We start from the raw sequence: 15058 nt of genomic DNA on the forward strand, positions 1-15058 counted from the left end.
ATCATCTAGTCCAACCTTTAACCTAGCATTGGCAGTTTCCAACTACACCATATCCCTCAGCACTGTGTTGACCCTACTCTTAAACACCTCCAGGGATGGGGACTCCACCACCTCCCTGGGCAGCCCATTCCAACGCCTAACAACCCGTTCTGTAAAGAAATGCTTCCTAATATCCAGTCTAAACCTTCCCTGGCACAACTTGAGGCCATTCCCTCTTGTCCTATCACTCATTACTTGGTTAAAGAGGCTCATCCCCAGCTCTCTGCAACCTCCTTTCACGTAGTTGTAGAGGGCGATGAGGTCTCCCCTCAGCCTCCTCTTCTCCAGACTAAACAACCCCAGTTCCCTCAGCTGCTCCTCGTACGACATGTGCTCCAGACCCTTCACCAGCTGCGTTGCCCTTCTTTGGACACGCTCAAGTGATTCAATGTCCTTTTTGTAGTGAGGGGCCCAAAACTGAACACAGTAATCGAAGTGTGGCCTCACCAGTGCCCAGTACAGGGGTAAGATCACTTCCCTGTCCCTGCTGGCCACGCTATTTCTGATACAAGCCAGGATACTATTGGCCTTCTTGGCCACCTGGGCACACTGCTGGCTCATGTTCAGCCGGCTGTCAATCAACACCCCCAGGTCCCTCTCTGACTGGCAGCTCTCCAGCCACTCCTCCCCAAGCCTGTAGCGCTGCTGGGGGTTGTTGTGGCCCAAGTGCAGCACCCGGCATTTGGCCTTATTGAAACTCCTACAGTTGGCCTTAGCCCATCGCTCCAGCCTGTCCAGATCTCTCTGCAGAGCCTCCCTACCCTCGAGTAGATCAACACTCCCTCCCAACTTGGTGTCATCTGCAAACTTACTGAGGGTGCACTCGATCCCCTTGTCTAGATCATCAATAAAGATGTTAAACAGGAGTGGCCCCAAAACCGAGCCCTGGGGGATACCACTCATGACAGGCTGCCAATTGGATTTAACTCCGTTCACCACAACTCTTTGGGCCCGGCCATCCAGCCAGTTTTTTACCCAGCAAAGCATGTGCCCATCCAAGCCACGAGCAGCCAGTTTCACCAGGAGAATGCTGTGGGAAACGGTGTCAAAGGCCTTACTGAAGTCAAGGTAGACAACATCCACAGCCTTTCCCTCATCCAATAAGCAGGTCACCCTGTCGTAGAAGGAGATCAGGTTTGTCAAGCAGGACCTGCCTTTCATAAACTCATGCTGACTGGGCCTGATCATCTGGTTGTCCTGCATGTGCTGTGTGATGGTACTCAGGATGAGCTGCTCCATCAGCTTCCCGGGCACGGAAGTCAAGCTGACAGGCCTGTAATTTCCTGGATCATCCTTCCGACCCTTCTTATAGATGGGCGTCACATTGGCTAATTTCCAATCTGTCGGGACCTCCCCGGTCAGCCAGGACTGCTGGTAAATGATGGAAAGCAGCTTGGCGAGCACCCCAGCCAGCTCCTTCAGCACCCTCGGGTGTATCCCATCCGGTCTCATAGACCTGTGTATGTCTATGTGATGCAGTAGGTCACTGGCTGTCTCCTACTGGAATGCAGGGGGGTCGTTCTCCCAGTCTCTGTCTTCTGGCTGAGGAGGCTGGATTCCCTCAGTACAACTAGTCTGTTATTAAAGACTGAGGCAAAGAAGGCATTAAGCACCTCAGCCTTTTCCTCATCACTTGTTACCATGTTTCCTCCTGCGTCTAGCAGGGGATGGAGGCTCTCCCTGGTCTTTCTTTTGCTGTTGACATACTTATAGAAACATTTCTTGTTGTCCTTGATTGCTGAAGCCAGATTAATTTCCAGCTGGGCTTTAGATCTCCTGATTCCCGCCCTGCATAGCCTCACAGCATCCTGGTAATCATTGTGAGTGGCAAGCCCCTTCTTCCAAAGGCTGTAAACTCTCCTTTTCTCCCTGAGTTGCAGCCAAAGCTCCCTGTTCAGCCAGGGTGGTCTTCTCTGTCACCGGCATCTCTTATAGCAGCTGGGGACTGCCTGCTCCTGTGCCATTAAGACTTTCTTCTTAAAGCGTGTCCAGTCTTCCTGGACCCCTATACCCTGCAGGACTGTCTCCCAAGGGATCCTGTCAAGCAGGTGCCTAAACAAGTCAAAGTCAGCCCTTTGGAAGTCCAGGATGTCAGTTCTGCTACCCCCTCTCCTGGCCTCTCTAAGAATAGAGAACTCTATTACTTCATGATTGCTGTGCCCTAGTCGGCCTCCAACCACCACATCATCCACTAGTCCTGCTCTGTTCACAAAGAGGAGGTCCAGCAGGGCACCTTCTCTGGTCAGTTCACAGTTGGTGCACAGACATGAGGAAGAGCCTAAATCACGCTGAACTGCCCAGACTGGGGCTGGCCACCAGCCTAGCAGTTCCATGGGATAATGTGCACATCTATCTATGATGTGCACCTCCATGCTCCCCACTCACTCACAATCAAATACCCTAGGCTATGGTTCATGAATGATTTTCTGCTCCTCTCAGGCCTCTCCACCTTTTGTAAAGGGATGAAAGATCCTTGCAGAGATGGAGAGTCTCATTAAACAACAGTGCTTGAGTTAAACTGTAAGTTTGTGCTGATATCGTATTTATCAATAGTTACAAAAATTCTAAGATACAACTACAAGTACTCATTCTGCTCTCCTGCTGCTTGACCCATTCGGTCAAATTCACTAAATTAACAAGATTATTTCCACCCAATTAAACTATCAAACAGCAAAAAAAAAAAAAAAAATCCAGAAGCATTAAGTTGGGTTCCAAGAAACTATGAGACTGCATTACAGATTATTAGGTTAAAAAAATAATAATAATTTGGGATAAGTCTTTTATGAATGTAGGGATTCTGTTTTCATGTTCTTTCAACAACTGCAAGATGAAAAAGTTGACTTTTAAAAAGAAAGCTGACTATCTGATGCCAGAAGCTACAGCTTGAAAAAGTTATTGTAAAACCAGTGAAGGAGTTCTAGGTGATGACACCATAATTCCAGCCAAGGTCCAAGTCACATGGGATTTCACTTGACTGAGCATTTTCAGTTTGTGCAGTTAAAACTATAAGATTCAGCTGTTTACAGTAAACTAGTAAAGCAAGGACAGCTGTTCATTGTCATATATTAGTTCAGGTAACAGGTACCCTGGATTTTGTATTCACCTTCAGTATATTTCATGTTTCTTCTTTTCTATCTCCCCTTTCAAATAAGGAGAAAAGACTTTCTGAGACTGGCAACACATATTCTGGAAATGACTGTGCCTTCGTGTTCACAGCCCCTAGAGAAAAACTGTAGCTGTGGGGAATTTGTATCTAGTGTATTCTCTTCTCAGAAAAAGAAATGGGAATCTGTGCAATCTGTGAATGGATTGCTGGAAAAAAAATGCAAAAAACCAAGCAATCTCATTACTGACCATAAAAAAACCCCAAAACAAAACCAACAGAAAACCAACAACATAAAGGAAAGACACTGTAAGGAAATTTTAGCCCTCAAAGAATTTTAGCCAGCTGCAATTACAGTTAATACAGTCAAGCTAAACAGTTCTACAAAGCATTTTTTTAATAATGTCCATAGCAACTCTTGATCATAAATTAGCCATGCCTTGCTACTAAGCTATTTTAGTGGGGATTGCTTGGCCACCACAGGTCAAATCAAGCCCTCACTTACCACTTTTGTAACATTACTAAATTAATAGAGAGGCATAATCTAGAAGGCAGGGCGTGATTGACCATGAATGTTCAAAATGAGTCACATCTTTTCTGTATTAGAGTATATTTGCTTTAAAATAAGAACCCATCATTACCTACAAATTTGTATAGGTCTGTCCCCCATCGTGTCAGAAGCTGGAAAAAGCAGTGAACCTGCACTTTTTATGATTTATGTATGGAAAAGAAGTAAGGTTTGCTTAATTCCCCCCCTTCCCCTGCCCCAATGTTATGGAGAACTATGAATTAGGCAGTATCAACTTCCAGTTTTCTACAAACATCTCCAAACATAAAAAAAATATACTTAAAATGTCTATCAAATAATTATACAATAAATAATATTAACCATGGTATCAGACTGTATCAGTGCCTTTAAATATAATCTTTATTCTTGTCCCCAGAAAACATATTTTTTCACTGAAACTGTGGGCAAACATCTAACGTATAAAATATTTCAGAGTTTGTTAATTACAGAAGGGGAAATATAATTAGTAATAATAATTCTTGGGATCAGTTTATAGTCAGTCTTTCTCAATTAAACTTGCAATCTATGATTTTCCTGGAGGAGATACTGAAATGTCTCAGATCTCAGCACACTAAATTCTGTATGTAAAAAAGCTCCATAAAAGGCTGTCACAGAGCAAAGCATGGGTAGAACAACCTTCATGTAGATTATGTGCAAAGGGTGGCCCTGTTCTACTGCAGCCTCTGCCAGTGGTAAACTAGACTTGAAGAGGGAGTGCAAAGGGAATGGATTGTGACCCACATCCATCTTTATCTCTTGATCTCTATGCTGGCAGGCACTCACCTCTACATGTAGTTAGCTTCCTGCTGATAGCCTATGTTGGAAGAACTTGCTATTTAAATATTGCCATCAGTTCTAAGAATAAGAACTCCTTTTTACTGCAGGAAAAGCAACTTCATAGTGAATGAAAGAATAAAGTAAAACATGGTGGACTGTGGGCCATACTATTCTACGTAGGCATAGAACAGTTAAACACTTTGCACCTTTGATATATATAGAGGACATGTCTTTTATCCTATCTGACCTGTAAGGTTTGTCCATCTAGCAGAATCAGAGATACACTCAGGAACATTTTCTAGAAACGTATTTTACCCAGAATCATATCTAATCATTCCGCTCATAGCTGGGGGCACTTTTCAATGCCTTACAGATTAAACTACATCTCTGTTACTCCTTTTAGATCAGCATCCCAAAGCATTAACTTGTGACACATGGAGCAGGAAGGCAACATTGTCCCCCAGACTTCATAGGAGATATTTAATAATGTGTAGTTATGAAAAGATACATGTTTGATTGTACAGTATGACCAAAGGCAACTGTAGATGGAGTCTGAATTGGGGTACTATGCTATATGCTACATTTATAGATGCCTCTGTCAGTATTTTAAGGTAAACATGCCCTGATTCGCTTTCAAAAAGTTTTACAGCAACTTTTTGGTATGACTGCATACTCATTAGGCCAAACTCCAATTAAGTGTCCAAAGTGCACAACCAAAATGTGTTCTGTTTGCAGAAAACTCTTGTTTTTAATAGATGCAGCTACAAAAAGAAGCTATATCAAGAAAACGCATGGAAATATCTACATGGAAATTAGTTATATTGTCACACATACAACTCCCAAGTTATCTGTGAAATCCCTGAACCCTAGTCAGTATCTGTGTAGGTAATAAGTCTGTGTGCAAATAGTACAAGGGAAAGTTTATCCCAAAGTGCCTCTTCTTTAATAGTGTTTCCATTTCTGATCCCCCATATCCTCTTCCTCCTTTGGCAATACTTCTCTGCTTTTGCCTCTGATTTTGGGCATATTACTTGAAAGTACAGCTCATCCAAGAACATGGACTACCTGAAGACTTTTTTTTTTTCCCAAGGAACAGAATTTTTAAAGTACCAGTTATCAGAAGCACAGTATATGGAAGAAAATATGGATAATTCACTCGGCCCTTGTATCAGTGTGCTTGAAGCCTAGGAATCCAACACTCAGCCCTCTTGGTCAGGTTGTAATTTCAGATACTGCTGGGCAGCTATTTGAATCTCTTTGCTTGTTTACGTGGCCTATCCCCACATGCTGACAGGTTCACACCTGTAAATCTGATTAGCAGACAATGTTTGACTTGATTAGTCAAGTGCAAAGCTCAGTGCAGTCAGACATTTGAAATGCAAGATTTCCTGGAGCTGCGTTAATAGATTTGAGACCTGAGCAGTGTGCAAATGAAGCAACAGGAGCCACACATTCTTACAGACAGTATTGCATTTCTGCATGCCCAGGGGGTACTGAATCAGGAACTGCTTGAAAGTGACATGTCCCTCCCTTGCTAAATGCCTTAGGACAGACAGTGGTTGCCAGCAGAGCTTTTCTGGAGCTTCTTCAAATGAAAAATAGCAAATGTGTGTAATACTGACCAGAAAAGTCCAGTTTCCTATTGACTACTGTCTGTGCATTTGATGATCTCTAAAGGATGCTTTCAGGTTATTCCTTCACATGAGAAACGAGGACTATATTCTCCCTCTAGCCTTTTACAGGACTTCTCTATTTGCAATCTCTAAGCTCATCCTCTTGTTTTCTTATTACTCTTCCATTCCTGTGACTCCCATTTCTCCTCCAATTAATGTCAATATGAAATCTTCTTTCTCTTCTAACACTCAGTCTCGGTGGAGCAATTGTGATACCACACACTATGGATGCTCTGTGAAATCAGTTGCAGAGCAATGATACGCTATGTGTGCTTAGAAATGCACTTATGTTTCCAAATATCTCCTTGCATATTATTAAGGTTAGTGAACCAAAAAGATGAGTAGTTCTGTCACTGTAAGGAGACCAGAGAAGACACATGACTATAGATACAAACCAGTCCTAGTTGGTGTGGGAAAAAGTCATGGAAGGGTTGTCATCTGTCATTGATACCTACCCAATATGCGCATGGTATTTTACTATCCAGTAACAAGACATGGATCCTCGCCTCTTGATTCTGTAGGACCTGGAATATGAGAGAAATTCACGCTGCACTGAAGTAATTGCAGTATTGCAAACCTCTGATACTGACACGGTTTGTAAGAAGCAAAGCAAGATTTATTTTCATGCTGTGCACTCTATAACACATTGCAATAAGCAGTCTCAGGAATAAGATCTACTCTCTGGTACCACACCTGAATACCTTTATTCAGACTCTCAAAATATTGTCCTAAATTAGGTCAAAACACAGTATAAGAATAACAGGACATTATGACAGGGCAAAGTAACGGTGAAAGGAAAAAAATCAATAAAAACAAAGAAAGGCTGAAAATTGCTTTGAGGTGAGGAGAGTTATTCCCACAGAAAGACTATTTGCATTGATTTAATTTCTGACATGCTTTGTTTTCAAGACTTGTAATGATCTGTACTATCACCATTTATTCTGAAGCCCTGTCAGAAGGCCTGAGCAAAGTCATGAATAAGCAAGAATGGGAAAGAAAAATTTTACTGTCTCCATGTCATCTATGAAGGGCAGGAATCACCTACAGGCAATAAAACATGAGCTGGATAAACAGAGTAGGCAGGAGGCTGGAGCAGAACACAATTCAGAGAGCAGCAACCGAGGTGAGAATGGGGGACTTAGCAGAAAAATCATACACACAGTGCTTTAATAATCACTGACCTTGCACTAAACAGCACGAGAAAAAGCCAGTGCTCCAGAGATTTAACACAGGGCAAAACCAACAGGACCAACATTAAACAGATTTCTCTCTCATGAACACAGTATTTTCCTACCCATTTCTCCCTAGCCATATCAGCTGTGTCCCTGCTCCAGTGTCATAAGTCTACTCTCCCCTTCCCCCAGACAGCTGTTCTCTCTCTCTCTCTTCCTCCCCTCCCCCCAGAACTGAGGCCTCTCTGAAACCTGCAGGGTAACATTTATATCCAAACCAACATTTTCTGTAATATGAGAGCAGTACTTACCAATGAAAATTCATAATTTTTGAGAAGACATTAAAAAAAATAAATTTAAACCCTAAAATTACAACACTATATTTAAACTAAGAAAATCCACAGAATAGCTTGCTTCCATTTGGCACTTATGTGAATGCACAAATGAATATCAAAAGACTTTTCCCTGTACCATTTGCTTTATTGCAAAGAAGCCACTGGGAAACTTAGCAAAGATTTCAGTGAATTTGCATTAAGACCAATGTTAGTTACACTAACATTTTGCTTAGCACAAGGGAATTTCAGAATTTGTTTATTTTCAAAGTACTCCTTGCTCATGGACACTTTCAAAATAAAGCCCTTATTTTTACAAAAAGGGAGTCTCAGGGATTGACCTCCCTCTGTCATTCATTTTCATGTGTTCTGCCTCCTTTCTTGCATCTTTCAAGACATGTGTGAAGGCACTGTGGTTTGTAAGGGTGATGCATCTCGTGCCTCCAGTCACAGAACAGGAAAGGACGTGGTATACTGCTGCCAGAGAACATGAGCTTGCACAGTACCGCATTCTCTCTCCTCTCCTGTTACCCCACACATCGGGTAAGCCTGCTTGGTGGATCAAAGGATCAATATTCGGAAGAAGCGCGAGTGCTGTACGGTGCCCCACAAATGCATGTGATGTGGTGGTATACTGGAGATGTGTGTTTCAGAAATTGGAACATGCTCTCCTGTCAAATCAAAATACTGGTACACACTCACTGCGGCTTCCACCTCCCACCTCTGCTAACCCAGTGGCCCTTTCATGATTCATCTTTCTCCTTCCACAGGTGATGAGGAACTTCTCTCACCCAGGTCTCCTTCCTGGGCCCCTCTGTCCCCTTCAGAAAAATCCTGCCTACCCTCCTGATGGCAGGTGTCTATCCCTATGGCAACCACTAGCAATCATTAGAACAGTATCTAACACAGCGTTGCCTTCACACGGAACGCATTCACTGGAAATAAAGAGGAGTGAGCAAATCACTACTGCTTTGCAAACACACTGCACGGCCTCCAGTTTTGAGAATTTCTGCCTCAGGGAAGCAGGCAGCGTGAATGGTATTTAAATGTTACAGGGGAAGGGAGGGGAAGGTCACTAGAACAAACAGGTGGGAGTGAATGTCTCTCTCATGACACACCATGGTGACCAAGGCTAGCAGTGTCTGCCAACTGCCAAATCTGGAAGGATCGCTGCCATTCTGCTGCTGCTGCAGAGTCTATACGAGAGCTTGGGTCATCTGATTCAGGCTAAATCAGCCAAGCTAGTGCAACCCGTTGAAATACGCAGCCTGAGTTTTCCTGGCTCATTTTTATTTGAAGCAGCTGAGGCAGAGCTCACACAAACGGCTCCCCAGCAGAGCCACAGGAAAGGGGCAGCAACAGGCAATTGGTAGGTAGTGACGGCTTAAATCAGAGCTGTATGCAACACGAACATCTGCGGTTTGGTCATTTGTCAGTACAGTGAGTGTTTGTCAACGTGGTCAATGAGGTCATTTGTCAAAGCAAAACTCTGCTGAGTTCCCAGATGCCTCGTTCTTTCATGTGAACTTCCCCAACATAAATGCGGGAATAAAAATAATGTTCTTGTCATTACAAGAATAAATTCATTAAAGGTTAGAGCAAAATCCAAAACAATTACAAGGAAGCATTTACCTCTCCACAGACAGCATCTCTCTGTTATTTTTGCCAGCAGTTTGGAAAACTAATTAAAGTAATGGATTATTGTACTCAATGTTTTAAACTAATCAGTAATGCTAACATGCTATGCATTTGCTTTTTCCTATAAACACTATTATTAAAAGCCTTCCTAAATTGACACACTTAAATAAAAATAATTTTCTTGCTCTTTTTAATTATTTCTAATCCAATAAATAATAAAGCTCAGCTTGCTGATATTTACATGAGTGCGAGAAAGCACAGGTCATTGGGCCTGGGTAGCTGAGGAGGTTTAATAGCCCAGAGTATCTTTTTCCACTAGTTTGATCAAATTAGGCTTAGATAGCAGTGACTAGAAAGCATTAGCATTACAGAGCGACTTGACTCCTTTTCTCCAGGAGAAATGTCAAACTCCGATCCTATGATATTGATGTACAAATGCAGGTTCATCGACCGATAGAGAATCCCATTAACTTAAATGGGGCTTTGCACAGGCATGTGCCCTACTCCCAAGAATCAAGAACTTTATGACTGGAACCTAGTTCCTGAACAATAGGAGTTCGCATCTCATCACCTCCTTCCTCCTCCATGACCCAGTCCTATGCTGTCACACTGCCAATAGTTTTGGGAAATTTAGGAAAAATAAAGACGCAAGAATTCACTTTTAATCCACAGACTGACTCTTCAGTACTGTGAGTGAAGTATGCTTACTCATCAACACAGAAACGTTCCTGATGAGACTCTTCTGTGGATAAATACTGGGACTAGATCCCCAGGAAGGCAAGATTTTCCTAAAGCTTTTTAGATACCAAATATGTAATGTTTTAAAGCAGCTGCCCTTCCAAAAGGGTCGAGCACCTTTCAGATGTCTCCAGGGGAAGCAGAAAGCAGAAGCCCACTAACCTAATAGTCAGGCTTGAATACCTTGCCTCAGGGTGTTTTTCACAAACAATACATACAGGTACACTCTGCTCACAACATCTGCCTCTTCCACTTGCCTGAGAACTAAAACCCAAATAAGGGAAAGAGATCCTCAGTCGAGTTATAAATTATGAATAGTTCTTCAGTGAATTGAACCTTGAAGCTTAAATAACAGAGCAGTGAAAGTCTGGGAAACTGAAAGACGTACAGTTTTAATTTAGTGCTACCCCAAAAACTCAGTTAAAACATTTAAACATCTTTCTTTACTTTAACTAGACTCTTCATTGGACTGACAGTGCCTCTGGGGAATCAGCAAAGCGTTCTGCAAGATCTGAAGAAGATTTGGGGGGAGGAGGCCACTAAGGGGGGAACTATCCACACTTCAAAGAGTTTCCTTCAATATCACTAGTTCAGATGAAGATTTACAAAATGTTTATTATTTATACATTTAGTTATTTAAACAAACGTAATGTAATACTCAGATGAGAACAAAAAGAGTTTGAAAACTTAATTTTTATGCTGTAAAAAAAATAAAGCCTGTTGGACTGAAGTTTCCTTTGACGTTTCTTTCTCTTTTTAAAGAGATTTTTTTCAAGCCAAAGACAAAAATAATGTCAAGTTCTAACCTCTCTGTTGAGGTTCAAAGGATTTCCCCCCTTCATTTTAGTATTATTTTGTATGGTAAGTACCTTATCAAATGAAGGCTGTGTCTGTTTGAATTTCAATGAAAAAGAAGATAGAAGTAAGAAGCCAGAAGCAAGCAATCCACACTGAGAGAGCTACTTTCTACACTTTTGATATAGCTACTCTAAAAAGTCTGCAAAAAGAAGAGAAACAGCAACTGAAAAAATGCAAAAACCCCATACTGACATAACTTTGCGGTTTCGTTACATCACATCATTTAAAATGAGCTTCAGAAAACAAAAATACTTTCTAGAGCCAGAGTATCTAGAGGTGTTCAACAGCCATGGCTGTTACCTGTGGGCAGAAGGATGGCACAAAAATGCTAGGAAAATTTTTTTTGGTTAAGTTTCTGTGTGATACAAAAATTCATGAAGTCCTTTAAGCATATGCTGAACTTTAAAAAAATGCTTAAATTCTGCTTACAGTTATCTGACTTTAGTATGTGCTTGACACCGTCCTGAGGTGGCTTTTAAGCCTGCAATAACCTACTGCAACGTTACTTTTTTGATCTTCATCCTTTCCAGGCCCCATTCTGTACCTCCAAATCATTTCTGTTTCTTTGGCATCACAGATTTACTATGGGAAAAGTTTCATTCAAATGAAACAGGCTAACCTTTCAAAAAACCTGAGCTGTCAGGTGAAACAGATTTTTAAAAAGGTGTTAGTAAGCATCTCTCCTGTGTTCTCTGGGCCTTTGAGGGACAGGTGCTTCCAGGAGAGGACCAGCACAGGAGATGCATGTATGCCTTTGCTCTCTGTCCACCTGTTTTCCATGGTCTCCTGTGCAGCCAGAGGTTCTGCCCCAAGGTCCTTTGGGAGATTTCTTACTGTTACGGATGCCTGGCTGCCCCCAGTCTCCCCGCTGTGCTGGGCCCTCCCTGCTGCTCACGAGAGTGAGCCCCAGCTGATCCTGCTGAGTCCACCCAGGGACTGTGTGGGTTTGCCCCAGTGGGCCTCCCTTGCTGTGGGTGCACTGGTGGCGGGAAGCAGTGAGCCTCCTGCTCCCTGTTACAGCCTCACAGAAGCGCGTGAGCAGTCTTCCCACAGCAACTAGGTCAGCATGGAAGACAGGCCTACAGAAGTTTCTATGCAACCTTTGAGTGTGAAGGTGAGTTCCTACAGCCTACCTGCAAGGCAGTGGCAAATCAGAAGCTCTGTAATGGCACGTTGCATATTTTAGCATAACTTCAGCAGAATCAGAGGCTATTGATTGATTTTATGGCCATACAAATGCTGTCAGCTAGACAAAAATATATGGCAGGCCAGAACTGAGTTAATGTGCCAATAAGACAAAGAGCCTTTGCCAGCAGGGAACTGCAAAGCTCTGAATTCCCTCAGGCTGTAACTAGGTGAAGCAAAGGTATGGCTGGTTACCTACTGCTATGCTAACATGGCTCATACAATTCATACAGCTGATGAGAAACTCCTAGAAAAATGGAGGTGCCTTGGCAATAGGTGCTTAGTTCTACTGAGAGTATTGTAATGTTAATTTGCCTTTTCTGTGCTTGAAGTAACATTTATCATTGTTTAGGGAGTACCAGTGGCAGGGATTTTAGTAAGCTTCTCCAGCATGATGTCCTTTAGCTCCTTCTGTTATTCCTATCCCTGCTGAGAGCTAGTCAACACGCTTTTTTCTGGATGAAAGTTTGTGTTTTCTCAATCAGGGACTGAATTTTCACTGCAATTGAAAAGTTTTGCAAAAAGTTACTGCTTTCAAATATTTTTATATTAGGGGAAACATTCAGAACAAGCCAGTTGAATTTACTGTTTTGTTCTGATCATGTTTAATAGATTTGAAATCTTTAGTTTTGACAAAATGATGTAGGTTATTACTCTGATTAATTTCTCATGTTTTTATATTATATTAAATATCAGTTAGTATTGTGTTACAGACAAGTTACCTATTACTGTTCAGCACTGAAGCCATGTTCTTTTACTTATCAGTGTTTCAAAATTATAAATTACCTTGCAACCTGTGTCTTAACAAAACAACCTCCTACCTTTATACAAGGCTTACTTCAAAATTTGAAAATACTCTCTGGAATATAGGAAATAAAGTTGGAATCATAGAAATCTCACTTCAAGTTATGAAAATCTCAGTTATTGAAATTTCTGTAGTGAAAACTCATGTAGTTATTTCCGCTTACTGTTGCGCTGCATTAGTTTGATTGATGCCGGCTTCTCATACTTCATGATGAATTAATGAAATACAGAAGTTCTCTTAATGCAAAGAATGCGCTATCTGATTCAAAGTCCAAAGAACCTGCAACTTCAGCGGTGACGCCATTTGCAAGGAGAGTTTAAGTTAACACATCTAACACTGGAAGCAGCATTGTAAGAGCAAGCACAGCTATAGTTATTAGCAGCTGCCAGGCCACAGACCTGCTTGTGTCCCACAGTCCTTCACATTCTTGTCAACCCTCATTCAGGTTAGAGAAAGGAAGAGTCTGGGAGAGGCTCAAGGTGCTGCAAACCTTTTAAGCCTCACAAAGAGCATCATAAGGCAGGCCAGTCCGTATGGGGCCTTGTGGCTGAAAGGGAACTTCTAAGCAGAAACTGGATGTGAGGTGTGATGACTAAGCCACCCCAGCTTGTTGTCACGGAAGAAGTTCAGATAGAAAGCAGGCGGTCTGCTTTTTCATACAGTCTTAAGATCTAAGATTCTTACAGGGACCTTTGTTATTTTAGCCAGTTTTTTATCTATTTACTTCGAATATTTCTATCATTTTATCTGTTGTATGTTGTTGTGACTATGTTGTTTTCTTTCTAGTAAAAAAAAATAAAATCAAGATATGCTTGATATCTTCATCTGTGCCCACCAGATGCCTTGAGCCATAGAAATATCAAAATACTGCAACACTTTGCTTGTTACCATAGAGTTAAAGGAGGAATGGGTCATTATTTATTTGATTATTTCCAAAACAGCACTGAAATTGCAGAAAGATTGTTCAAAAAATGTGAGGATATAGTAATATCATGCATTTTTAACTTTATCTACAGCTGATAATGCTGATACTAATGCTAGTAAACACCACTGCCTACAAATCAATTAGAAAATGAAAATTTATGCTTAGATGATTGTTCTGCTTGCATTCTTTGTAATTCACTATAGCAAAATAATTGTTTGATCTTGAGTGTTGCGTAATAAATGTTATCAGTTATTGGCCAAAGAATTTTGGAACAGAAGATATTTTTTCAATTTTTAATTCTATGAAAATGAAAGGGTGTGTCTATAATGTATCACCATGCCACTTGAAAGGGTCTTAAAATATTATGTATTACCAGATACTTATAAACATGAGGCGAGGACTGCAATTTTTAATAGTTTAAGGATGATAAAGTGGTTCTTTCAGTGAATGGCTATTACTCATATTTCTTTCATTATGAGCTAAAAGAATTTCTTTCAATTAGAACAAGCTGCTCTCGTATGTGCTTAAGTTTGATATAGTGTGTTAATTGCTACGTTATCAAAGACTGATGAAGAAAAGCGTTGGTCATAAATACAGCTCTTGTATAAACACATCCTAGTGAACGGGAAAAAAAAATAATTCAAAGATATACATAGGCTTTTATACCCGCCTCTTCGTTTTGAGCGCACCGAGCAAAAGTTACCTTGATTCTGTTCTTAGTGGGCAAAAAAATAAAGTAAGCTTGACTTTTCAGGAAATCACCGATTTTATCTAACTGCTGGCATCTGATTAAAAAGGTGGCGGATAAGGGTCGCGTGACGCTGGCAGACTGGGAGGCTCGATGGTGCCCTGTGGGTGTGTGGGTGCCGGCGGAGCCCCGCGGCAGCACACTGCCCACCCCGGAGGCCCGGCTGGTACAGGGGAACCCCGCAGCCCACGATGGCCGCTCCTGCCTCACGATGGCCGCTCGCAGCTCACAACGGCCGCTCCTGCCTCACCCGCGGCAGCGCAGGCAGTGCTCTCCCTATGTAAATAGACTTGGACAGATTGCAGAAACCTGCTAAATATTGATTCTGCTACGGCTTCGAATTAAAGTTAATTTAAATAGTACGTGTAAAGAGTTTTATGAATTGATTTCAAATGATAAAGAAGTATTGGAAAAGCATTAAACCTAAGGACCATTTTAAACAACAAATTTAAGCTTACGATAATTGAATTATGTGTTTGAGTGCAGCTGAAATGTAG

This window comes from Strix uralensis, chromosome 3, assembly GCF_047716275.1.
Source record: "Strix uralensis isolate ZFMK-TIS-50842 chromosome 3, bStrUra1, whole genome shotgun sequence".
Classification (NCBI taxonomy): domain Eukaryota; kingdom Metazoa; phylum Chordata; class Aves; order Strigiformes; family Strigidae; genus Strix; species Strix uralensis.